This window comes from Hetaerina americana, unplaced genomic scaffold (assembly GCF_022747635.1).
Source record: "Hetaerina americana unplaced genomic scaffold, ioHetAmer1.1.p SCAF_9, whole genome shotgun sequence".
NCBI classification, from domain to species: domain Eukaryota; kingdom Metazoa; phylum Arthropoda; class Insecta; order Odonata; family Calopterygidae; genus Hetaerina; species Hetaerina americana.
In genome coordinates, this window is record NW_027287538.1 from 41,980,495 (window position 1) to 42,005,620 (window position 25,126).

The following is a 25,126-nucleotide window of genomic DNA, read 5'->3' on the forward strand; positions in this document are numbered from 1 at the left end:
AAGACAGAGCTATCAACAAATTAAAGCAATGTTTGCTGTGCATTTAATTGTAACATCACGCTTGCACCGTTAAAATAAATAATCTGGTGAATGTCAAGCACCAGAACCACGTGATTTAATCAATTATTAACTTTTCTCGACCATCAGGTGGCTGCGCTTCGGAACAATAAAATTTATTTTACCCATTATTTTTCACAGAAATATTCTGGTAGGTCCGTATGTCCCTTGGAAAACCGATAAACAACTCTTGGCTTGTCATCACCCTTCCCCAAGGCCAAAGCAACTGATATATAGCCATCAAGTGGCCATATATAAAGCCTACACGTTGGCTTACAAGTCTTTGCGTAGTTTTCGTACAGCGCATTCCATTGACGATAAAAGTTCTAGCGTCAAAGCATTTAACAAGTGTTAATGTTTAATAGAATGTCATTTAGAATGTTCAATGCCAATTACTACGGCTGTTTCAAAGAACTTGCAATCTGAGTTGTAGCGTCTTGAGCATGAGAAGATTTTCACGACACATAAGAAAGAGAGAGACCCAACAGAGTCATCAGTTCGTTATTTAAATCTTAAACGCATTCTTCCAAACGTATCGCTATCGGAAAAACGCTTCTTTTCATGGAATACAATCTAGAACTTTTAAAGCTATTTTAAGACCTTGCTTAAAGGCCATGTACATTTAGTTGCAGCTTTGAGAAACGATTAAATTTTAGCACTGCTAAATCAAAAAGTCACATCAAGCATGTGGTGTGGCTGCAATTCTTCTAAGATTTTCAAAACGGTTCACGAATGTGAAACTCAACCGCGTTATCCGTACGAAAAAGAATCTTAAAAATTCTTCCCAACTCAATATCTCCAGGTTTGCGACGAACGAATCGGAATACGACATATCACAGATAGGAAAGAAGTATTGGATACTCACGAGAAGTCTTGCTTGGCGTAGCAGTGACCGGCGACGGAGCATTCCAGCAAGCTGCACTTGCTCTCCCGAACGGGATCACTCTTGGGGATGATCTCGTAAGTCACGTTCAAGCCGTGCACGGAGAGAAGAGGCCCCAAGTCACGGATATGGCTTCCTGCAGAGACAAGGGTTATGAATAGCGGCGGGTGAATAATTCCGAGGAGGATGCATCCCTCATGGCGACATGACGCGGATGGTTAAGTGGGAAATAGAACTTGCACTTTGGTGTGTTGACAAGGGATCGTACAGGCATGGACTGGGATATTGGCAGAACTAGCAAAACTTTCGGGCGGAAGACGACCAATTTTTCATCTAACTATCACAATTTGGCCTCTATGCTCCCTTCCACTAGCGTATCAAAGGGAAACTAAGTTAACAGTACTAAACTTGCAAATGTGATTTAGGGAGTAAAAGTGACCATGATACATGCGAGTTGGCATGTTTCCGAAAAACTTTCGTGTTTAATCAAGTTGGTGGTTTTATAAGACGGACACAATTACATTTGCAGAGTAAAATAGTGTTTAGCAAAGACAAGTCAGAAATATTTCCAGGAAGAAAATATCCCTTTGTTTCCATCGTATCTCGTGGCTTATAAGACTTATCTCGTTCATTAGTTGAGCCGGAAAACAGATGATAGAATTTTATAAAATCCATGATTGCCTGATTTTTAATACTATTTAATGCGGAGAAGGATATCCTAGTTCCATCTGTGAATTACTAAAAACGTGGGCTATCATCATAAATCACGTTTGAAGAATTAAAATTAAATTTAATGTGCATACACTATTGGAGTGCTGTAGTGCACACCATAAAATAACCTCCAACAACCGCCAATGATCTTCAGCTCTTATAAATCGTCATTTACGTGCTTCCAATAGCAACATAGCGTCCAATAAATGGAAAATACATTAATTAATATCAAGTAATAATCCATAAAAGCCTATTACGTTTAGAAATAAATCAGGAAATCAATCTACACTTATATTGACATAAAAATCTTAGAAAAAAGCTTAGGATCTTCCATTAAACTCGTGCATCACGTTAGAAAAAGATTATCATATATTGCAATTAACCAAAAGCCCAGATGCTCAACTTAGGGACTTAGCGGTTTTCGGCAAACCTTTCATGCCATCATTTGGATTTACATTGGAAAAAGACTTACGCAAGATAATCTACAAATAGTTCGTACATAGTCTTAAATATTTAAATATTTTCATCATAAAAATATGATCATATAAAATCCTGAACTAAAAAATGAAATTTATGACCTTTTAATCGTATTTTATATTTGATAGTAGGATGAACTAGGAGTAAATATTTGAGGATGTTCTCAGGAAAAACCAACTTAAATACCTGATGGTTGATTAAGAATTATGGGGCGTGCAGCACAATATGTCCCCATCTGCTTTAGGACATGCGACCCAGGGAGTTAACACCAGGTTTTATTTATTTACTCGCACAGCTAAAATTAGATGGGCATTAAATCGTGTCATTATTGGCGTTAATGTGACCTAATAAAGTGATCAATCAAAATTAAGTAGACACATTTCCACGATAAATCATTATAACTAATAAATTGGGTAAATGTGGGTAGCCAGGTGGTATTTTATCTTTCAATTTCCACGCACGGATGCTAATTATGATAATCATATTTCCGCAATTCTTGAATTCAACACAAAATCTTCAACATGAAGTTCGGTTTGACATTGATGGTAGAGATAATCCCCTCCTGAGCCCTTATCGTGGGAAAAGCACACATTTAGAGCAAGGAGACCACTGCCAGATTTCGATTGAGGTTTCCAAAACCGTTCCGATTCACAAAAATAGCCAACATTGGGTTTTGCAGAAGTTGTTACAGTCATTTCCAAAACTTGTCACCGAGACATTTATATCATTAGCCATTCTATTAGTCGCATGTCCATTGCACCTATAGCTGTTACATACACATGATCATATTACTTAATGACGCATGACAACATGTATGCATCACAATATGTCGCACGGAGTATAGCATTAATTTAATACCATTATAACTTTCACAATATGTATGTCGTCAAATGGTACACGCAGGGAAGAATTTTACTGAAAATAAATGTGAAAGATTATTAAATTTCAAATTAAAACACAAATGCTTGGAAATTTCATAGCACGTGTCACTCATGCCACGTAAAACAAAAAGATAGATTGGTACACTACATCACCTAATCATGAATTGAGTCCCTTGCCCAAATAAATTGGCACCTACAGGTAACGTAATAGGCACCCAAAGTATTCAACTAGAAATGTAAACACTCGCTTCAAGGAAACGTAGCATATTAGCTTCTCGAGTTATTTTGAAAAAACAATGCATATAAGGAAAAAATTAAGCCCAGAAATGTATTCCCAAGAGAATTTCGTGATCCTTACCTTCCAGTCTGTCCAAGTTAAGGGTTGCGACGAGGAAGGGAGACTCGGACCTTATCCATCCGACCTCTTCTAGTGCAGGAGGTCGCGACTCGGAGCTCAGAATGAGCTGCCTGCCGACGGGCGAACCCCCGGATCCCATGATACCGGGCCACCCGCCAAATCCACCCCCCTCACTCCCATCCGCATCCAGGTAAGCGAAGGATTCGAAGCGCAGGCCACTTGTCACGAAGACCTGGAATCAGAAGTGAATTATTGCCGATGAAAATCACGTCCGTATACAACGCGACTAGGCAAGTGCCTTAGACAAAGGACTTAATTAGAAGAGCCAAGTGTGACCTTTTGATTCCTTATTCAATTTAACCATTCATTGAATCAGGAATTCGCTCCATTGTAAAAAGTAAATGCGAACGCAAAAGACACTAGCATAGACATTAAAAATCTATTCGTTCAAATGTATGTATAGGGTCTAATTTTCTAGGGACAACAGGAGCAGCAGGGAAAAGAAGATTGGAGACAATGTGAATTAGAAGCTACAGATGACTGCTGAATATAAAATAAGTAGACAGAGAACAAGAGGGAAATTCACTGGATTAATCCTGAAGCACGATGACTTAATGAAAACCATAATCGAATGATACATGGAGGGGATGGATTACATAGGAAGGGCAACGATAAACTAAGAGAAGCAGGTAAAGGAAAATGTCAGTACAAGGAGCTTGGATGGAATACAGAGTTGGGTAGGAAAGATGATAGTCCGAATAGATGCTACAATCAAATCCTATAATTGATAATTCATAATTTTATATCATGCTTACAGATACTTCTGCATGAACCATAATGGAATCCTACCAAGATACTTGTGCTTGTCATTTACGTCGGGGTAAGGTTATTAAGTAATTATTACTAAGAAATAACCAAAGTATCTGGATGAAATTTATTCTGCGTACAAATTGGCCCTGATATACAAAATATTGTCAATCAAAGCGATTAATTTGATATTTTGTTTCAGGAAGCCGTAGGTTAAAGTCACTAGTAGTATGGAGAAGAGAAGAGGTTCTCAGTGTGATTGAACCCAGTGATGTGACACTGGGTTCAAAGGCTACAAACTGATTTTCAGAAACAAACACGGCGTGACCAGCAATCAAAGCGACGAGGCTTTGAAATTTTGCCACATTCGCCCTTATCTCCTGATCTCGCCGCAAGAAACTTTTTCTTATTCCCGTAACTCACAATCATTGTGAGGTCGTAGATTTAACAATATAAATGACGTATTTCAGTAGATGGAATAATGGTTTTTGACGCAACCTACTAAGTTCAGTAATGACGAACTTCGAAAGCTCAAGAAACGCTGGGAGAAACGAATAACCCTGGAAGGTCACATGCAGAAAAAAGTCCATTGAATAACAAAAAAAACTGAGTTTCTATCTCGATTATTTTGAGTGATAATTAAAGGTTGACATAAATTCAAAATGTAAAAGTGAAAGAATGTGAAAAATGACAAGTCTTCCAATATAAAATTTAAAGAGAAAAAAATGTAATTCAATAAAAGACATGAATATGTTACATGGATCACTAAATGAATGGTTTCAATGCATTATTCTCAAAAATATTTTATACGAAAATGATTAATAGCATGAACAGTAATATTCTCTTGTTGTAAGTCATAATTTGTTTGAATACACAACTTCACCCACATTCTGGATGTGACCAACTTCCATTCCGTAACCCCTCAGAAGAAATGCTAGGAATTCACCGCTTAACTCAACAGGGAACCTCAGGAATTCTGAAATAGCATCAAGGACGTTTCGCAGCTTCTTGGTTTAACACGACATCACCCTAAGTTTGTCATCGCGAACCAAAATCCGAATTTCTCCTCATCCAGCAACAGCAATACAACGGAAATCTGAATTTGGTCTCCCAATTTCAGAGTAAGATGGTTGGGTAGTTCGAAGTTAGGGAAACGGCTTACAGTTGAGGACTAAGAATGTTCCTCAACTCTAACTTTTAGAGCTGTACATAAAAAACAGGCAAAGGTACAGCCTAATTCCCCTGAAGTTACAACCAACAGGATGAGAATAAGGATATCGGTGTATTTGAAAGACATATCTCAACCATAGCACACTTTCCAAACAAGGATATCATGCAAAAATACCCATCTAATAAAAAAGTTAACCAATGAAAAATTATACAATGTCCACCGATTGTAAAGGTTAATTTTTTGACAAATAATACCACTACTGTGGTAGATCAATCAATGAATAGAGTCACCGGTTTTACTTTCGAAAACATGCCGTAATTAAATGTACACAAAATTCCATGATGAAAATATCGCCTTCATTTAAACTTATATGAATGTAAACGTATTAATATATACTATTCGAACCGACAAAATTTAAATAATAACAAAACATCGTGAATTTATTAATCCTGGGTCATCTTTCAACTTGACTTATAATGTTAAATAATGAACCCTGGTTTCATATTTCGTTCATTCTTCATAATGATTATGGTCATACCAACATCATGCTCAGGAATCAAACGTAATTTCCGAGAGAGTCCCAAAGAGTAATTCCACAGAATAATTGTTAGACGTCGGCCTCAAGGAAGTACGATAGTTGAAACCAAATTCACCTCCAACGACAGAGAAGAACCACTGATGTAGGTTCTTAAGTAGATCCCCAATCCTGGGTGCCTGGCGGTAATGAGCTCACCGCTTTGCGGATGGAGAGGATGGCTGCCCTTAATGAAATACGAGACAAGTCCCCAGGGTTCCCGCAAAATCTTTGATCCGTCGCAAAATCCGGAGGGCAACATCGCACCCAGGTAGCTCTCGAGGAAAGGTATTTGCCTACCTGTGTGAGATAGGCGACGATATCCGACCCCGGGTAGTTGGAGGCGTCAATCACCCAGCGGCAGCGGAGTGGCACGGGGAAGGGGCCGGGGAAGCCGGGAGTCTGCAGGACTCCCCGCTGGCTCCTAGCGACGCCCCCGCACGTCGTCACCTCCACGTCCTGGTCCGCGGACTGGTCACGTTGGAGCAGCATTGGCGTGGGGTTGGACGGACCCCACGCGGACGGCATGGCTGCGGTCGAGGCTGTAGGATGAGAGAGAGACAACTCTTTCAAGACAGCGTTCACATTTTCACCACATCTTCGCCTTATACATTCCCCATTACTCACATGTACTTTTTAGGTCATCATTGTTAGATAAATTGGATTATGAGTCACTGTAAACGTGAGGATGACATCCACGAATCAAACCGTTACGTAAATACAAACCATTCGTGGTCGACGCCTAGAGAAAGGGTTTTAATTTCATCCTTCTATTACACTGATGGGCTAGACCAGAAAGAAAGATTAAGGAAAATCGACTCTGGAATACTATATATCGACATGATTCTTTCCTCCTCACACACTTCGTAACCGCAATAATACCAAGGATATATAAATATTAAACCATTAGTGTGCTAGATTATTACATAAAATATCAACATTCTAAGTTACTATGTAACATTTTATTTTTCTGTAGATTATAACACTCCATACGAGATATGACCATTATTCGAGATATTTTTTTGAGAAAGATCAAATTCATCTGATCCAAAACTAAGTTATCACTAGCTTTTAACAACGAACATAGCACATCACCTTTTGCAGCGTCCTTTAAGAGCATGCCCAGTGTATGAAAAACAAAGACACTTCGCAATCAACTCCCTCCTAAGATTAGTCAATTCAGCAGTTTAAATACTGTGCTTCTTTCAGAAAATTTTACGTCTCGTGGAAGCTCGTAACTGATGTAGAAATATGTACGATATACTGTACCACCCATTAAGATGAGAAAAATTAGATCCTGGACGCTAGACGTCATAAAATTGCAAAAAAAGAATAACCATGGCGCACTGAAATGAACAAAATGGCTTAGTCTCTTAAATTAGGCAGGTAATTGAAAGTCGGTTGAAATGAAGAGAAACGTTAAATCTTCCACGAACGAAAACGAGACCAGTGCTCCCGACTGAATAAATGACCGTTCGTATACCCTTATATATTATTTGTTGGCTACATGAAATATCTCAAGAATTAGCAGGGTAATTAGGAATTATGGCGTTATTCAGGAAAAACTCCATGATTGCAGAAAATGACAGATTTGCCTATATACGCGTATAAGTCTCATATGTCCAGGTAACGTGACCGAAATACTAGGTAAGTGTAAATGGGACATTTATCCCAGACGATATTTTGCCCTCCAGCTACCTTGGACTTTGGTGATCAAAAGCTACGGATCGCGAATAAATAAGCTTTCTGCCACAGGAAATTACTCTTTATATCTAAATGAAAAATAATTATTCATGAATTTGTTTCATAAGATACTGAAAAAATTCACGATGCATTTGGATGATTATTTGTAAATTCCTCTCCGAAGGATAGTCGAGCAACTGAGAATGGAAATGGTTTTTCTTACTTCACAAGTCACTGAAAACAATTTCTGTGTGAGTCAACAATGAGTGATCATTTAACGACGGCAATAAGTGACAACTTAATGATAGTAAAACGTAGTCAAATTTATCAGGTATACGTTATCTCTAAACAAAAATAATTACTATCAGAGTTGATCATTATGGTATCCTCTGATAAAATCTAACATAGGCGTTAATAATATTCCCTTAAATTGAGAGATATTAAACTAAACGTAACCATAATAGGCGAGCTACTTCCTGGGCATTTAGGTTAACCGAATACTACGCCAATGCAGCCAAGGGAAGACACACGTGTATATTAGTACTAAGCTCATCAGGTCCATACTTAGTTAACTTCGTTAAATCCCAAAGTCTTAGTGGGACACGCATTTAACCTCAAGAGAAGAGAACATGAATAAGTAAAAATAACATCTGGAGAGAGGGCAGATATAAAAAATATATAGATATACGTACGGATATACAGATATCAATTGGTTTACATCCAATTTAGCATAACCTAAGAGCCTGGTATGAGAAATTATCTAAGAACTGGTTATTGGGCTAGAATGATTGGCTTTAAACACGTAATCGAAGGGTGTAGCGATTGAAAAAAGCATTAAATAACACAAGGGTAAGACAAAATAATACATGGGTTGTGTGAATACAATCTTGGGAGCGTGTAGTAATGATTGAGAGTGCGAAACGGTAATTAAAACATAGGTGAAGGAGTCCATTCTTAATTTTATGCAAGATACTACTTTTCCGATAAACTCTAGATAGCGCCGGTACTCATGAACTAACCTTTCTTTCCGCATGCAATAATGCTATTACCCATTTCAATTTTTTGTTATACGGATTTATATGTTGGCCCCTGGGTTTTTGATGAGCCACTCCTGGTTATCAACCAGGAGTACCAAGACCCAAAAGCATGCTCAAGGCAGGACTAAAGTCGGTGATTTTATGGTCATTAGGTTGTCCCTTTAACTACATTACCTAATTACTCGTCCAGCAGTTGGTGTTTAGTTGAAAATTTTGGCAAGAACCAAACACGAACAACAAGATTAAAATATGAATGTATATATATTTTCGGGGAACATTTTCCTCTTATTAGCTACTTAGAGGTTATCTATCGCGCCAATAATATTAAGCTTTTAAATTATGCAAAAACATTAACGACGTACATCGTAATTATGGAAGGTAAGTAATAGCCAATAATATTAAGCTTTTAAATTATGCAAAAACAATAACGACATACATTATGGAAGCCAAGTGATAATATTAATCATTTACATATATCCTTCAAATCTTTAAACGTAAGCCAACATGATTTTATTTCAGCGGAATTTCTTAAAGAATCCATGAAGTCTCGCTGAAAACTATACGTTGTATTAGGAATGCCGTATGCCCAAAGAATAAGTCGATTTATAAAACAGATTGGGTACAGCCGTTGAATTGAACGTGGTACTTCACAGACCGATAACCATCTTTGTAGCTTAACAACTTCATCGCCGAGGCATGCCTGGAATATCCACACTGTGTGTTAGGATGGAAGAGGGAAGTTATTGTAGCGTCAGTTTAATACCTCTCCCCAGAACTCAAAGCTATGGCTCCAAGACATTTCTTAATCTTTCCGAGTCATTGCCGGCTATATCATCGTCTCAGTTTACCGATCACGTTCCACGGTGCATTCGATCAATCAATAATAAGCTTACCGACCAGGGTCGAAAAATAAATGGGCTGTTGGTGGACATCTGCTACCTTTTTTCATTCATCTCTCCGGATGCTGTTCCACGTCTTTTATCTTTTACGGCCATCATAAATCATTTTATATCTGCTCAATGCGCTTGCGTTGCAGAGTCCTCCATTATTTTGGGGGCCTCTCCACCCTTCTTAATAAGCGATTATTGTTATAACACCTGAGATAACAATATGATTCTAACACAAAATATAAACAATTTCATATTTGCCGTCCTTACGATATATATACCACCCGGTTTATACGCAGAGTAAATTATATTATTGGATTTACTTGTGGTGATTTAATGAAAATCGGTTATTTTTTTGAGATATATATCAATAGAAACAATTACGCTAACAAAAAGTCACATCGAAGGCTTCGTACCTTCCAAAAGTTTAAACATTTGGCAGAAATACTTCCAAACGTTTTTCAAATTTAGTAACAACACTTAATGATACCCAAATTTACAAAAATATTCATAACTCTCTTGAGTGAAGGATTTAAAGAATCGAATTTATCATTTCGAATCCAATTTATCATAAAACCGAATGTATCTCTAAGCATGGAAACAGGAATTTTGCCTTACTGGGCATTAATAAATTTATATCTGATATACTTAGGAATCAAAGCGAGCAAGAACAGATTCCATTGAGCAATAACATATATAAATCATACCGTGAAGTTAATATAAATAATTTTGACGGTGGCCATTCTATTGATTTACCCCTTCCTGTTGATTAACGTAAAAAGAAACGGATTTAAATACCCTTTTGAACGGCAAATCATTTATGTTTATGGATTTTTTTATTCTTAAAAATGAGGTATATTCTTATTATTTCCTACAATATTCTATGAAATTGTCATAAATTTCACTTTTGAGTCCAACTTTTTTACACTTTATCACTTACTATTTCGTGCTTTTATCGCATTCTTTATTGAGAGCAGCAAAGACAAAATATTACATGGCAAAACATTACATTATATGTAATAATTTGAGGAATTCACTTTAAAGTAGGAACATGTAGGACTGTTAGAAAAGAAGGAAAACACTGAAAGCTGTACATGAAGAGAGTAGCTAATGCACTCTTAACCTTCAAAACTTAAAATAGTTTAAAAGTTGCGAATAATAAGAAAATTATTGGACCAAGAGAATAATTACTTGAATTCTCAAATTAAAAACAAATACATTTGAAAATTTAAGCGAATTAATCGGTAGTATTGGGTTTAGAATATTAATTTTTGAATCGATCAGTGGTTCAGAATCCTGAAACGATTTTTCATGCATTGAGTCGATTACTTCCATCAGGAATTGCTCATTAGTAACAATGTAACTATAAACGAAAAAAATGGAGACAGGATTGCTTCCGCTTCTGTCTGAATTCCTCCCATCACCCCGTTTTATTTTGTTGCACAGTTGTCGCAGATTTATAATAATTACGCTGAAAACAGTTGCGAAAGGGATCGTTATAAGTTAAGCTTTCACCTGTGGGACAGTTATGTTTGGAGACTCACTACGTGCAGATTTTGCAACTTCTCGAGGAGCGATTCCCGCAACGCTTTGAGAACTCCCTTTACCTTCTATAACACCGGTAGCGTTTCTAGAAGTTTCATTATTAAACGCTAAAGTTTGGATCCACACGATAGGCCCAAATTAACATGCGAACTAAAATAACTACCCCATTATTCATCGAGAAAGAAACGTTTGCTATGATCCAGTGGAAGTACATAAATATAATATAGAAATTAAAGGTAGATGTGATGTGATCTCCATAATAGCAGAGACGGAAAATCTTGAAGTTTTCCATTTTAATTATAAAATGGAAAATTGCAGAAATGTTCGTCTCTTTTATTAAATATAATATAAAAGAGACGTTTAATTCAAAGAGTCGAACATACCCAATTACATTTGGTTCAAAATATGTGCTATGGAGTTAAACGGAAAAATAATTTTACAAATACGGAATAATTTGAGCAGCCAGTTGCAGTGGTTTTGCTAATATTTATCACGTTCAATGATTTGCCCCATTGGGATAGAAAAAATCGTCAGCCATATCAACATGCAGACTGGATAGACGTCAGATATTATTTTGTAACTAATTAGCGCAACTTACAACTATACATGGCGTATTTTTTATTTCGGAATAATTTACGTGGTCCGCCCAACTGGTACCTCGTAAACCTAAATTGGATCTTAAATTTTCCCTGGTGGTACACCACCGGAGTTGCCACAAAACACGTACTCGGGGAAGAACTCAAACCATAAACCTTTATGGATTAGATAGACGGGCGCCTTACCCGCTCGACTTACCTGGTTAAGTATGAGAATAACGAATGAAGCACGACACTGTAAGATATAACGCATCTCAATTTTGGGGTAAGTATACTTACATCTGATCTAAATATAACATTCTCGGGGACTAATTAATTAAACACAATGTCCATAATAAATGAAGCAGCATCCATTTACATGAATGCGTAGATTTTATCTGCCCGAAATTCGAGCTTAGAACTACATACTTCGAATCCAACCTATGTTTTCCATTCTTAGTAGACTGAAATTCACCAGCCTTGCAGCTTGTTTACAATTACATATAAATGCAAGTGCTGCACTAATGACCACTAATGGTGAAGAAACTACTCAGATAAGGTCATTCAACCACAAACGCCGTCTCGCGCGTTGTGAAAGCAACCCAGTGAGATAAGTATTGTGATTAACTAAACGTATTTTCAAAATTACTTTTACTCACATTGATATCCACAAATAATTTAAAGGTCATAATACACTTAGTAATGCCAAACAAGCTAGCAACTCTAAATGGTTTAATGATAAATTATTATGCACTGATTAAACATCCATTAATCAGTTACTCAGAACTACAAAATTATTCGAAAAAACTCCCCTTAGGTAGAAAAACAAAATCTTCATTATTCACTAATAGGTTTGAGAGGTTAATCTATGCATGATCTAAAAAATGCATTACTGATATGAGAGAAATCGATAATTTTTATAATTTAAAAAGTTGTTTCGTATCTATTTTCATTTAAACATATTTTTGAGCATTGCTAACATAGAAGTGTCCATTATCATCATTTTTGATCACCATACAATATCTATTTACCTATGTTAAAATCTTGTGAATAGAGCGTCATTATTATTTAACTACGTGCATGAAATTCAAAGGCCTCTAATATGTATAAATTGTATGAACAACGTATTTTTTACGAGGAATAAATAATTTAGAAGCATTTAACCAAATCCAATGGCGATTCGAAACAAGGAAGTAATCACGTTTTTTGATCCTTAGGATAAAAGGAAAACTAGCAGAGTTTTAAATAATAAAACAGGCTGAAAAAGCAAAACGCGAGGGAATACATTTCAAATTTGCCTACACAATGGACACTCACCCAACGCATGGAATATTTGAGCAATATTACGTAGCTCACATCACTTTCTATTCTTTCGTAAAACTTTGCTTGCAGGTGATTAAAAAGTGAAGGGATAAACATGACGGCCAAAATACAGAGCAGGGTTCTCATGATTGGATAACGCAAGGCAAGCAGCACTTACACACGGGGAAGTGATTCGCAATCCGACGCTCATTAGCAGTCTTGTTTCCATACCGTTCGCTGCTGCCCTAACCAATCGATAGGTCTAAAATACAAAATTTTTTGTAATAAAAAACAATTAACTAGATTAGCAGAAAACTAAAAAAGAATAATTCATGCATTTTTTTCCGAATTTCTACGGCTTGGAGATTTTTATCGCGAGCAATCGCCGTAGCGAACAATCAGGAGAAAAACATCAAATTCCTTCAAGGCACACTTTGAAAATTCAGTGATATCACTTGAAATACAAGTGTTTTTCCATGGGTCATGTAGAGGTTCATTCAAATTGAGATTTTATAAACTCTATGATATATTCCCATAAACGTTTCCTCCCACATGGTGTAAGATATATTACATATCAGCTTATAGATTTTTTGATCTGAAAATTGGTCAATTTTTCAAAAAACCATCCCGTAATAACCAATCGTTAAGAGGATTGTCATCAAAGGCATGAGCCATAAAAAAACATAAGCAGTGAAACTAAGATTTATGTGTCCTTCTTATGGAGTTATGATTGAATTATACACGTGATTTCAGCTTTCTTTCGAATTCATCCAAAATAGACCATACGAGTATTATGTTAACTAATTTCAAATGTATTCTTCTGACTGAAAAAAAGGACGCAATAAACCGTTTATTCAAGAATTTTATGGTGGGATGCACCCGTAGGGAATTTCCTTTCGAGTTGAATCGGCCTTCTTTTCACAGGGTAGAGTTTTTATCTGACGAATGTTCATTAAAAATAGTACCAACGCATGTTAATTCACAATACGGGCTTCAAAATGTAAACGTAGATTCTCCCTTAATGCTGGAAAACCAAGCATACATTTATCATTGCTTGTATTCTCACCGAGCCAGAAAAAAACATGAGGAAACAGTTGAGCAATAAACGGATTGTCTTATACCCATCTGATAATATGCAGATTACCGAAGGAAATCTCACGGCCGTAATAAAAGACTGTCATCAGGGAATTTAGAGATCCACGAAGAACATTAAACCACACAAATTTACTTGAAGCACAAAATTCTCAACGCGATTATCGTTGTATTCGTGTTGAAAGATTTGACACAATTTTGTCTTCAAATACATATTGAAGCTTATGACCCCATCATCTCTGTGACGCGACATCTTCAGAAACATGAGTTGTGAACAATGAAATCTGAGAATAACAAAGCTCTATCTTTTAATATGAAAGAATAAACAACAAATGATGCCTGCCGCCATCCTTAAGATGCATCACAGGAAGAATAAAATGCAAAAGGAACTGAGTTAGGGTCTTCGGTCTTTTTAAAAATCATGTTGGAACAATGAATGATGAAATAGGAGATTACACAGCCCTCTAGCAAAACCCTCTTCAGCAGGTCAATGAAAGTCACTGAAATATGAGGTTGAAGTGGATTGGAAATAAGATATCCGTGGATTTAAATACATGAACGGTGGGCGAGGGGGTCACAGGTAGAGGTGGAAACTGATAAGTTTTATCGACCGTCGCGGTGATGAAAAGGATCGAAGGACAATGGGTACGCAATAGGGTTGAGTAAAATCGGGAAAACCACACGGTTTGACCGATGACTAAGACGTGGGAAAGATTCCCGTCCCACTTCCCCTTGCTCCTCCAATGAGGGTTGAGAGAAGCAAAGGAAAGAAAAGTGTGGGAGAATATTAAGAAAACCTTGCGAGAGACATTTTTTTCCGTCGGATTTTAGTGTATCAGAGGGACTAACGGGACGAGAGAAACAGGACCGGAATAGTTTTTCATTAGATTATTTTTGTTTTAAAACGTACATACTTTCGTAAACATCAAATTAATGGCCTAGTGTTAGTTTTCGTACATATAAGTTGTTTTGTACGTTGTAGTTTTGTTGTTTTATTCATGTACCTGTATTTATTTTACATATTCATAGTAACCAACATGTTGCACAACAATGTTGCACGCCTGTGGTTCAATCGCCCTGTACCACACATCCTAGCCGTGGATTGCATGGGCCATGCAGATTTGGATGTACGACGCTGAAGTTAGTGAATAAAACGAAAAAGAAACAGGACGTAGATGTTTGACATCCATTAATTAAGTTCCGAGAAATGCTCGATCTCTCTGGTCCGTTGTGTTTCTGTCGACCGATATTTTCCTTTCATCTTGATTCCACATGCCCTATTTCTACGTGTCTGACAAATTCGAGGAATATGAGGAATAACTAGATCTGCTTTGTGAATATATTTAATGACGGATTTCTCGTCGGTGGGTTTTCTACCTTTTTTATCCCTAGTGGTCGTTCCAATTTACAGTTGCCGATGTAGCATATCTTGCTGTAGATGACTTTTAAAAATTCTGTCGAAGTCTTGAGTCAAGAGTGAGTGAACAGCTTCGTCTCTCCTTTGTTATTGGAATTGGAGAAAAGTTTTGGAAATTCACATATTCTTTAAAGAAATTTCTTTAATCTTCGATGTTGGTTATATATTTTTTGTTTTTTGCAGTACTAGCTTACGGTAGAAATCAAAGCGTCTTTTGATGAATTGATATAGATAGGATCATTTTCATAGGACTCCTTATTGCGGCAGGAATAGCCTCTAGATTGTTCAACATCAACAAGGATAACCGCCTGTGAAAGCCGAAAATTGAATGAGGTTTAAACCCGAGGTATATGCCTAGAAAGATCTTTTTGAAATAAGTCGCAATCCATTGGATTTGGTGGCTGTTACACCGCACTAACAAAAGAGCAGAGAATTCAAGAAATAGAATAGATCGCACAAAAAGGAAAAAGGTATCGTGAAATTACGGCGTGAACGGAAGTGAGAGAAAAATTCGAAAGACATGGTTCCCTTAATAATAGATGCAATGGGAATTCATATCCCCTTCCGAGGCAATCTGGAGCGATCAATGTTTCGGGTTGAATAATACAGAGCAGAGCGGAGAGGGGTTGGTCGTGGCGTGAAGTCCATAGGAAACGGCACGGACGACGGGAAAAAATGAGAGAGAGAGAGCTGAAAGAAATTTCAGAAAAGAAAGTAACTTTTCCAGCGCTTATTCTACCTATTGCGACGAAAGATAGAATAGGACTTCATTTTTGAGGCAATAGACTAACGCTAAAAAAGCAAAGACAAAGAATAAGTACAACGCGACCAAAATAGCGTTAAAGAGAAAGAAACGCTGTTTTAAAGCTTAAAAAAATGAACCCTACTTAGTTTCAATTCAAATGGATCATTCTGCAGTCAGAAAACGCAATTAGCGGAAATAACAGCGCTGGTGCCAATGGTTATTAGTATGTGATAACAGAGAGGAAGCTACTTCTGATTCACACATAATGGGGAGATTGACAGCCATGCACGTTCAGTTTAATTTTTTTCAGCCAGAATCATTTTTTAATAAAAAAAAGTATAAAACTTTAAATAAATGCAATTCACCGAAAATAATAAACATTTTAGATACCATATAAGGCATTTTCCATGACCTAATTCGTAAGTTACGACAATATTTCTCCTTCCCAATATTTCAGCAAATGGAAGCGTATGACGAAAATAAAATTATGATTATTAGGTCTACCAATTAGGTAGGTTTTGGATGGACACAGCTACCTAATCAATATTTTTTTTCACCTAACAAAACACAACCCAACATCCTACTCCATAACAAGTAACCTATAAAATATATTTCATTTCAAGATATTGAAGGGAAAACAATGCTTAAAATATTTTCAAGTGCCTGATTTTTTTCAAATACCACTTATCATTTGCAATTACATTTAACAAACACGATTCCAAAGTATAATCTGTGTACGTTGCTTGGACTGACTATGCTTCTAAAGTTAACGGACGTTCGGAATATTTTTATAATTACTCCGCAGAATGACTGCGACTAGTGAGGTGAAGAAGGTGCACTTTATATGAAACGAAAAAAGACAAAGACACTAAGCGTCCGCGGTTTCCGCTGGGATATTGCCAAGGAGTCCCAGATGAAGGCGTCGGTCGTAGGAAGCGCATTTTCTTTCTCCTTGTTTTCTAGCGCAGTGGGAAAAAAAATTCAACGGGCCACCACCTCATATCCCCGATTCTGGGAAATGAGAATAGAGAAGTGCTGAGGAAAATAGTATTTTTTTAGGGATTCCCCGGACAACTCGTTCAACCGTTTTTATTATCTTTCTCACTCCCCGCAGTTAAGTGCGGGCAATTTAATTAAGCAGAGAGCGAGGGGTCCACCAAGCCGAGGGTTGAAATTATATCAAAGTAACCACTTGGGAGAGTACAGACCGCATTTACCCCCTAATGGCAGACACGGAGGAATTTATGTCACGGAACAACGCCCCACCGCCAATGCAGCTCCGAGGGTCCACGAGCAGACCTTTTGCCCATTTCCTTCGCCCCAACGCCAATCTTTCATCATTTTCGAGGTAAAAATTCTTTTTGTTTTTGAATTGAAAACGAGGATGTCGGGTCACTGACGGATGGGCACTCGTTCCCCAACGCAAACGCGTATATAATGGTGACTCTGCCTCCTGGGAACTCGAATAAAATAACAAACTAATTTAATATTAACGTTATCAACGTTTGTATCCGCGTGCCAACGCGAGAGCAAGAACAGGAGTTCAAGCACTGGGTAGTAGAGTCGTCGCTTTCGCTTAAAAAGCGATGATTCAAAGCAGACGCAATTTTGAAAGTGAGCATTACTAGTAATTCGAGGACGTTTCCAACAGCTGAGGTCATTTGGGACTTAGAGATAGGTTGAGTAATGTGGTAGAGGTAGGATTTTCATGGAACGGGGGAACGGCAGCTAGAGAAAGAGCCACCCGCAGTCGATTGTCCTCCTCTTTACGAAAGATACTAATTAGTCACTAAATTAAAATCTCATTCGTCATATGGCTTTTTTCAATTTACGTATTTTCTCCATATGAACGCCCAAGTAGGGACCGAAGAGCCATGGGAAAATCTAGTCATCCATGGGATACGAAAGCCGTTCTTCTGAGTGGGAAACAAGTAAATATGGTAATAGTCACGAACTATCTTACAAATAACTTTTCCCTTAGGAAGTGAAATCAATGCAGTTAAGTGAGCCAATTGCCCCGCGTAATCAAATCTGTAAATTCAAAAATTAGGAGATTTTGTTAACCGAATCTTAAGGCAAAGACATATTCCTGGTATTACGAACAAATACGAGAGATGAATCACTCATAGTTCGCCATCTCTGTAAAGATGCAATATTATGAACTACCCACTATACTGATGATATAACACAATAGGAACTTTAACTTAAAAATGGATATTTTATGGCTGTTCGCACATTATGAGTAAATTTTCACGCAATACCACCAGAGTTTGACATTGCATTTGTAACGTGCACGATGCTGACCTCATTGTGTGCGATTATGAAGATTCCGTTCGAGTTAAAAATTAAAATCCCAACGCACCTGGATATACTTCCGGAATAGAAGAATATATAACGTAATTCTATGGTAGCATTATTAATTGAATGGGGTCTGACTATTTTAAAAGGCGAATTACTACATTATATGTCGCAAAAACAAAACCTTACTTAAGTCTAACTATGACGTCCACCGACTAACGGATGAACTGCGAACACTTTCTTTACATTATACTTTAAACACGGGTAAAAATCATCTCGCCTGTCGCGAATACATGATTCAACATAATATGCATAGAAAATTGCATATTGTTGGTATAGGGTGACACCGAATGGACTCATTGATTTGACGTTTGATTTGTAAAAAAACAGAGATAATTAAAAAAGGTTTTTATTCCTGAAAAATAAATTCAAAGCTATTTTTTTCATTAGACTTTAAAAATTATTTCATCCAGGTTGGTGGGTGATATATTCATCACCTTGGTGGGCGATGCACATGTTGTGTCGTTCAAAATATTTTTCGAAAACTTCTCAGCATAACTTGCGCTATTCCAGCGATGTTATCTGTTATTGCCTCCTTAAAAGCTTCCAAGGTCCCTGGTCGAACTTTGTAAACCTCAGCTTTGAGATATGACAAAAGAAAAAAATCACATGGGCTCAAATCCGGGGAGAGAGGGGGTCATGGAACATCCCCTTGTCAGGGGATCAGGCGGCTGGAAAATTGCTCTTGCAGGTTTTGGCGTGAACGACGGACGGTATGAGCCTTGGCACCATTCTCTTGAAACTAAAAGGCTTCTGTGTCATATTCCGGACATCTTCCGCCCATATTCTCTTCCTTTGGGGCAGTAAAAAGTCCTCCAGCATCTCACAATAGCGCACAGAGTTCACAGTAACAGTTGAACCTCGAGATTCAAAACAGTAAGGCCCAATAATGCCTATGGGGGACACAGCGCACCAAACTGTCACTTCGGGGCTATGAAGAGGTATTGCATGAAGCTTGGGAGGGTTGTTAGTCGCCCAGCAACGAAACTTGTGCTTATTTACAGAGCCGGAGAGGTGAAAACGCGCTACATCGCTAGACCACAGCGCCCTCTGCGTTACCACAACACTATCATTGTTCTTACAGAACGTTTCTACGACAAAGCCTCGATGCTCACCAGACCACTGCATTGTAACTACTAAAAATGGCGTTGTTTCCTCCAGCTAACGCCAACACACACTCCGCTAATTTACCTGCGCGCTCTTCAGTGATTTTTTAAAACTAAGGAGTCCATTCTGCTCCACCCTGTATCAACCAATTTTTTTATGCAGAGGAATATTTAATTATCAGTGTAATGCTTACAAGTTTTTTCTTGCCTTTATTTTACCACGGAGAATTCCAGAAATAAACAATGAATACCATAGTGTACCAATGAAATTTCTAGCAGATATAAAGCCTTTCACTAATTCCACGATGATTATCATCAATTATGTCAGCCAAGCCATTTATCGACTATCATATTTAGTAAATCTCAGCATAGTCGCATTTCATTTATTTGTTTGATAATTACTGATATAGTCCTTTCAAAGAATATTGAAGTTATGATGATATTGATTGGATGTCACAAATTGGATTTTTAGATTAAATAGTGCGAAATTAAACAATTATTACAGAACTTTCATTTGTTTTGGTGGCCTACTATTGAAGTTAGATTTGGATGAGATAAAACGTACGCCGCTATACAGGGTTCGTCCGGAAAATAAGTGTACTGACTACTGATTTTTTTCCCGCCGCTCCAGGCGCGCCCAGCACCGCTCTGACGGGCTGCGATTGGAGGGGGGTATGTTGGCAAGCGACGCTGAAAAAGGCAGTCGGCTCTGAGCTGTGGTGTAGTGAGGAGCTCTGTTAACGCGAACCTCCACGCTCGACCCACGTCACGGAACGCGATGCCGAAGTTTTTGGAGCAGCGTTATTCCATCAAATTTGCGGTAAAGCTTGGGAAATCGTCTACCGAAACTGTCGGATGATTAACCAGGCTTACGGGGAGTCAGCCATGTCCAGAAACATGATCTTTCGGTGGCACAAGATGTTCGTGGAGGGCAGAGAAGAGGTCGACGACGAGTCTTCGAGAGGTTCCCGATGATGCCTTCGCGGGAGCGTTCCAGGAATGGGAACGCCGCTGGAACAAGTGTATCGACTCACAAGGGTCATATTTTGAGGAATATTAGCTTAAGATATGTAAAAGTGTAATAATTTTTTTTCCTGAGCCCAGTACACTTATTTTCCGGACGAACCCTGTATTTCTTAGCCTCGCCTAGCCAGCAACCGGGCACTCCCACACCAAAATAGACCCTGCAACTCAGCACATATGCTACATCATTTCATAACATCCAACATGCCTCTCCTTTTAACTACCCATACCTCGTCTGTCTAACCTTCTCCCCTCTATCATAGCCTTTAAAATGGCATCCCAAATCAAAATTTTAGGGGATAAGTACCTCCGGAAACTCTCAAAATTACATCACTAAATATCATAAATTTTGGATGGAGGAAATTCAGAACAAATAAATAATAAGTGAATTTGTGAAAGAAGGATATTAAAATTACGCATCTATAATGGTTTAAGTTTAAAACATTTGTCAGTATAATTACGATCATAGACTCCATGTTTAGCCATTTAAACGCTTAACTTCCCGTTATATATTTACGCAGCGCGTTATATTTTCACCAAAATGGTAGCTCATTGTATTAACGATAGCTCATTCCAAGCTCAAATAGGAAGAGTTATGAAACATGAAGCTTTCAAGGGAACGTAAAAACTACATTTTAAGAACCTTCCCGATTCCAAGGAATCAACACAGGACAGAAACCCAACCATAGTCAAGTGTATTGTTTAAGTTTTCGACCATCCCAGTCCTCTTCAATTACTAAAAGTTTAATCAAGTTTGAACCTTATCTCCTTCTACATAGACTGGAATTTAGGAAAATAAAATACAAATATTTAACGTACCCAAAACGAAAAATCATGTAAAGGAAATTACACACCGGAGAATTTGGAAATTTCAGCCTGCTATAAACAAAAACTACGTAAACAATTACTTTAATGCACTTCACGGAGCGCCGGTGCAGTTAAAACTATTTTACGAGAAGTAGAGGGATGAAAATAGAGTACAATAGGTATTTATGAGAGTGAGGTACAATAAATAAAAACAAAAGAGGATACCAGGAGCATTAAGAGCAGGAGAAACTTATAATTTGCGCTGATATGGAACATACCAAATATGAGATACTTTATTTAGAGGCAAAACATGAGACTAAACTGGAAGATATTTCGGTTACGGTACATGGATAGATGGAATAATTAGGCAAGATAGAGCGACCGACAAACTAGCCAATAGAGAAAAATATTTTTTTCAATGGGTAAAGCAAAATTTTGAGACTCGTATTCATTACTAATACTACAATGTAAAATGTACAGTCTAGCTTACTATTAATTTTCGCATATCTAATTATTTTTGAGAGAAAACTTGGTGCATCGTATATGAAAGAACATTTAAACACAGAAGGCATTTGGCAGATAACCTTGTACAACAGTAGTATAAACTGAGTGAAGTACAAATTGAATATACTCCTTCTGCTCCTGCTAAGTCAGTAGGTCCAGGCTTCCTAATATCTGTATTCACAGATATTATACTTAAAAAATCGAGGCTGACCTAAGGCAAATGACCAAAATTTAAGTATTTTTTTAACAACGTTCCCGTAGTTACCTTTGCTAAAGTGATATTTTGATATTTTTACATCTAACTGGGATTACTTCTTACTAGCCAGCGGCAGGGCTTTCTTAGGATTGGCTCGCATTGGACGACATTTGAATTTCTATTAATTTATAATCTCTATTCATTCCAAGAAGAATTAATAATTAAAATATATGTGTAATTTAAACAGAATATGATTTAATACTGCGTAAACCAAGATGAAGGCAGTTGCACAACACAGGAATCACCAAAAAATGGAAGCCCTTAGCATTGAAGATTTAGGGGAATTTCTAAGAGTTAGTCAACATATAAGGGAGGTAAAGGAAACTAGCAAAATATTATGACATCGGCTATTCTAAAATTGAGCTTCTACACTTTTGTCGAGGCTATTCAGAGCCCCTTAAATTATGTGTGTGAGGGAAAAAGTAGCATTGCACTAATTGCATAGCGACGGCAGCGACACAAGAAATGTTTATTTACATTGGACAAGTACGCCAGTATATCCGAAGAAAAGTACGTATAATAACTTACGTTCTCCATGTAGTAGATAAATGAAAATTTAAAAAAAAACATAAAAAACGGGGGTAACAGCACCAATTTGATACCATACAGTCTATTATATTATTAACATTCATTATTTATTAACAACATTTATTCAACATTTATTAACAGAATTTATTTAGAAAAAGAAAACTTTCAAAAGGAGAGAATTCATTTCGTGGACGCTGAGTAGAGATATTCCGAAAACGATTGTTAAAACTTCGTAATTGAGCTTGGGTTGGTACAGGGCGGAAATTTGAGCATTGAAACAAGCTGTTTATCGTATGCTGGAGAATTCGGAAATGTGGGCGTAGATGTTGGAATAGATGAAATAAATAGAAAGAAAAACAAACTAGTCCATACTAGGCATTAGAGAAAGAGGTGAAATCCAAGGGAGGCAGGAGGGGTAGTTCTGACCTTTTCGATTGGCGTTTGGATAGTGAAGAATGTGAAAGAGGATAGAACTTGAGGCAAGCGTGGAAGGGTTAAGAATAGCATATAACATTAGTAAGTTTATCTTCTAACACTAGTTACAAGGAATGAAGAAAGGAAGGAAGTATGTAAAATTGAATAACAGTTTATTGTAGTGTAGGATGTCAGGTTATGCCTTATTAGGAGAGCCAAAGAAATTAATTGTTGTGCATTGTGTGGCCATCCAAAAATCAGTATCATACCAATAACATTAAATTTGTTATTAGATAAATACTAATCAAAAGTTTATTCCTATATTTTGTTTTACTTTGAGTGGAACTGGGAGATCTCTTGATGAAGGCGGAAATTAATAATATAATTCACCGTATTTTTCTGTAAGAAGCGCTGCATAAAACGAGGAAAGAGTAGACGAATTTTTAAAAATCTGGAATCATACGCACGATTCTAACAAAAACGATAGGACAGGCAATCTAAAACTCAACTAGTAACTGCGTTATTTATACCACAATTATTCGCATTCGGTCAATTCAAAGACGAGATATTACACTGCAGCAGACCTCCGATTCGAACAAGGTTAGCAATTTAAATTGAGCACACAAGAGACCAAACGTGCAAGCAAATTGATGCCACGCTGAGCGTGTTAGCTGCAGTGGACGTGTGGCAGCTCCACCAATTAAAACACAAAAGTTTACGACCTCCTCTAATTTGTCCCGGAAGGCACACGCGGCTACTTGATTCAAGCAAACCGACATGCATCCAAAATGCTAAACCCGAGGTCGTGGGGTGCATTGGCGAATGAGAGCGGAGGGGAACCCATGCATAAAAAACGTAGCAGAATCAAAACCGCATGATAAGAAATGTTTTGAGTGGCTCGGGAATACAACATTTTTTCCAGCCCTTTTTTCAACTCTACCGGAGAAGCCACCATTTTCTGGTAATCAATTTTTCAAAAAGGTCGAACAACCCAAATTGTATTGTTTCCATGAAGGAGACTGGTCTTGTAACCTCCTACATTGGATTAGGAGGACGTTTTTCGATAACTTGCCCAAATTTCGGTTGGGATTACAAAAGATTTCACGAGCTAGCGACAGTGCGACATGGCATTTTACTTTAGTGGGAACTCGTAGAACTTAAAAACCTTATATAAACGTTTTCGTTTCCACATGAGAAAAAATATATTTTGTTAATGGTATGCACAAGCTGGTGACTTTTCAAAAACTTCGGAAGTAAGTAGAACGTTCCTGATATTCGAACCCAAGTTGCTGTAGAGATTGCAAAATCAATTTTGGCCCTAAGCGAAAGGTAACGAATCACACACATAAGGGTACATTAATAAGCTAGTACTATGGTTTATTTACACATCGGCACGAAACTAATTAATTTATGGTCGTAATAAGTCTTTACCAATTTAGAAATTTTTAATTGTAAGGTCTTTGTCCGATAAACTAACCCACCTTACCGCCAGATACTACCATTACCTTAAGCGCCATTAGCCACAGGTTACAAAACATTGAAAATGAGGAAATGCCATGATTTATTCAAATAGCTGAGCAAAGATATTTTACCAAGGGTACTTATATTTAAAATTCCTTTGCCCTTTAGGATCGATTGGTGACGCCTCTTGCCGATTACTTCTCTGTCTTCTTCAGGGTGAAAAGTATGTCAGGCTTAATATATGGTGTACGGTAGGTCATGTGGTGGAAATACGTACCCAATCAACCGTCACTCTCTCTCATCCGAGAGCGCATACGCGCACACAAACTCACTCACCATTTCCCTCCCCTCCACCATTCGAGATTGAATGAAAGAGCTATTCATAGGGCTGCGAACATAAGAGCGCAGAATAGAGGGAATGACCACAACATCCAGCTGAACGAATTCAGCCCAGAGCATTCCTATTT

General features: G+C 37.6%; 1 long non-coding RNA gene across 1 annotated transcript in view; it reads right to left on the bottom strand.

Annotated features, from left to right (window-relative positions):
* Nucleotides 1-3,483: 3,483 nt before the first annotated feature.
* LOC139699082 (uncharacterized) overlaps nucleotides 3,484-25,126 on the bottom strand; it is a 41,324-nt gene continuing 19,681 nt past the window's right edge. Inside the window, exons 2-3 of the long non-coding RNA XR_011703050.1 lie at nucleotides 6,220-6,461; nucleotides 3,484-3,599 (exon numbers count right to left, since the gene is read on the bottom strand). This is a non-coding gene — a long non-coding RNA (uncharacterized lncRNA). The remainder of the gene's footprint in view (nucleotides 3,600-6,219; nucleotides 6,462-25,126) is intronic.